The sequence below is a fragment of the Urocampus carinirostris genome, unplaced genomic scaffold, assembly GCF_059441175.1.
Source record: "Urocampus carinirostris isolate Australia breed hairy pipefish unplaced genomic scaffold, RoL_Ucar_1.0 HiC_scaffold_188, whole genome shotgun sequence".
Taxonomy (NCBI): domain Eukaryota; kingdom Metazoa; phylum Chordata; class Actinopteri; order Syngnathiformes; family Syngnathidae; genus Urocampus; species Urocampus carinirostris.
The window spans coordinates 19428-22500 of record NW_028283289.1 but is presented as its reverse complement, the minus strand read 5'-3'; the positions used below and the strand labels follow the sequence as shown (position 1 = coordinate 22500).

Genomic DNA, 3073 nt, shown 5'->3' with positions numbered 1-3073 from the left:
GGGTAGGTCGGGCGCTCGGCGCTGAGGCCGGCGCCCGGCGTCTCCCGCTCGGGCCTGACACGACTCGGCGACCGGACTCGCCGGGTAGGTCGGGGGCTCGGCGCTGAGGCCGGCCCCCGGCGTCTCCTACCCGGACCCCGGAAGGCCATCCGACTTGGAAGCCCCGCCGCGCCGCGAAGCGACGCTTTGGGTGTTGCTACCCGTCAGCGAGTGGGTTTGGTTTACAAGGGCGGCGCGACCGCGCTGACACCGAGGGGGGACTGGCCCCCGACCCGGCCGCGGCCTGCCCGGACTATGGATGGACAGAGGAGACCGCGGCGGACCGCGCGGAACCGAACCCCCGGTGTCCGGAGCCCCGGGAGGGACTCCGGTGTCCGGGGGCCGGCCCACGCGCGCGCTACGCGGCCCCTCGAGGGCTCCGGCCGACGGACGCGTTTGGCCGGGGAAAAAGGTAGCCGGTGGGAGCACCGTTTCGTCGCCCTGAACCTTCGTCTCGGGCGGGCGTCCCGACGCCGCCGCCATACGGCCGTTGTGATCCGTGCGGGGATCCGCTTGCTCGGCGACCCTCGCCGAGAGCAGCCCCGCGCCGCACGGACACGCGACACCGACGGGCGGACGGACGCCGGGGCGCCGGCCCGAACCGTTACCTTTAAAGGACGGGAGGTCGTCGAGGCGAGTGCCGCCCCGGAAGCGCGCGCCGGAAGCGCGAGAACCGCGCCGAGCTAGGGTCGTCGGCAGAGGGGGATTCCCCGGTTACGGGGGTCCCGCGCACGGCCGCCGCCTTTCGCCCGTCGCTGGCGGTCGCCTGTCGTCGCGCCGCGCCGCGCTACTGGGGTCGTCGGACGAGCGCGCTACCCCGCTCGCACGGAGGTAGCGCGACATCGCCCGCCGCCTTTTCTCGCGTCGCGCCGCGCCGCGTGGCGCCCGCCGAACTCGCTCCGACGCGCGGCCCGGGAGTGACCCGCGCCGCGCCCCCCGTCCCGTCCCGTCCCGGTCTACCCTCTTCCTCCGCCTGCGACGACCCGCCGCCCTCGGCGTCTGGCTCGTCGGGGGTGTACCGAGGCGGATCTGCTGCCGCTCGTACGTTAATGATCCTTCTGCAGGTTCACCTACAGAAACCTTGTTACGACTTTTACTTCCTCTAGATAGTCAAGTTCGACCGTCTTCTGGCACACCGCCGGAGCCGGGGCCGGCCCCGGCGGGGACTATCCGAGGACCTCACTAAGCCATCCGATCGGTAGTAGCGACGGGCGGTGTGTACAAAGGGCAGGGACTTAATCAACGCAGGCTAATGACCCGCGCTTACTGGGAATTCCTCGTTGGTGGGAAATAATTGCAATCCCCAGGCCCTGTCACGAGCGGGGTTCATAGGATTACCCGCGCCTGCCGGCGCGGGGATAGACGACGCGCTTATACGCTCAGTGTGGCGCGCGTGCAGCCCCGGACATCTAAGGGCATCACAGACCTGTTATTGCTCATTCTCGTGTGGCTGAGAGCCACTTGTCCCTCTAAGAAGTTTTCTGCCGCCGACCGCGCGGGGGGCCGCGGTACTATTTAGTATGTTTGAGTCTCGTTCGTTATCGGAATTAACCAGACAAATCGCTCCACCAACTACGAACGGCCATGCACCACCACCCACGGTATCGAGAAAGAGCCTTCAATCTGTCAATCCTTTCCGTGTCCGGGCCGGGTGAGGTTTCCCGTGTTGAGTCAAATTAAGCCGCATGCTCCACTCCTGGTGGTGCCCTTCCGTCAATTCCTTTAAGTTTCAGCTTTGCAACAATACTCCCCCCGGAACCCAGACACTTGGTCGGTTTCCCGGGTGCTGCTCGGCGGGTCATGGGAATAACGCCGCCGGATCGCGAGTCGGCATCGTTTATGGTCGGAACTAGGACGGTATCTGATCGTCTTCGAACCTCCGACTTTCGTTCTTGATTAATGAAAACATTCTTGGCAAATGCTTTCGCTCTCGTCCGTCTTGCGCCGGTCCAAGAATTTCACCTCTAGCGGCGCAGTACGAATGCCCCCGGCCGTCCCTCTTAATCATGGCCCCAGTTCATGACAACCCACAAAATAGAACCGGAGTCCTATTCCATTATTCCCAGCTGCGATATGCAGGGGCGGCCGTGTGGCCTGCTTTGAACACTCTAATTTCCTCAAAGTAAACGCTTCGGGCCCCGCGAGTGACACCCAGCGAAGGGCATCACGGGGGCTTTTGCCGAGAGGCAGGGGCTGGGACAGACGGATGCACGCCTCGCGGCGGACCGTCAGCTCGCGTCCCGGGGTCCAACTAGGAGCTTTTTAACTGCAGCAACTTTAAAATACGCTATTGGAGCTGGAATTACCGCGGCTGCTGGCACCAGACTTGCCCTCCAATGGATGCTGGCCGATGGGTTTGTGTTCGGCTCATTCCAATTACGGAGACTCGAACGAGTCCCGTATTGTTATTTTTCGTCACTACCTCCCCGTGTCGGGAGTGGGTAATTTGCGCGCCTGCTGCCTTCCTTGGATGTGGTAGCCGTTTCTCATGCTCCCTCTCCGGAATCGAACCCTGATTCCCCGTTACCCGTGGTCACCATGGTAGGCGCAGAGTCTACCATCGAAAGTTGATAGGGCAGACATTCGAATGAGTCGTCGCCGCCTCGGGTGGGCGAGCGATCGGCACGAGGTTATCCTGAGTCAACACAAAGGGGGGGCCGGGCCGGCGGAACGAGGACCGGCGCGCGCGGAGCCGCCCGCGCCGCTTACGCCCCCGCCCGGAGAGGCGGAGGCCGGACGCGGGGGACGCGCGCGACGGCTGAGCCCCCGCCCGCCGGACACCGCGTGGGTTTTTGTGTCTGATAAATGCACGCGTCCCCGGGGCGAGGCCGGAGCCCCGCCCGCGAGTCGGCGCTCGTTTGCATGTATTAGCTCTGGATTTGCCACAGTTATCCAAGTAACGGTGGAGCGATCAAAGGAACCATAACTGATTTAATGAGCCGTTCGCAGTTTCACTGTACTGGCCATTCGTACTTAGACATGCATGGCTTAATCTTGAAAACAAGCATATGCTACTGGCAGGATCAACCAGAGT

The 3073-nt window shown here is 63.8% G+C and overlaps 1 non-coding gene across 1 annotated transcript; it reads right to left on the bottom strand.

The window, feature by feature from the left end:
• Positions 1 to 1086: 1086 nt before the first annotated feature.
• On the bottom strand, positions 1087 to 3073 carry LOC148344914 (18S ribosomal RNA). Its single transcript, XR_015849006.1, has one exon. It is a non-coding gene; the product is annotated as an 18S ribosomal RNA (ribosomal RNA).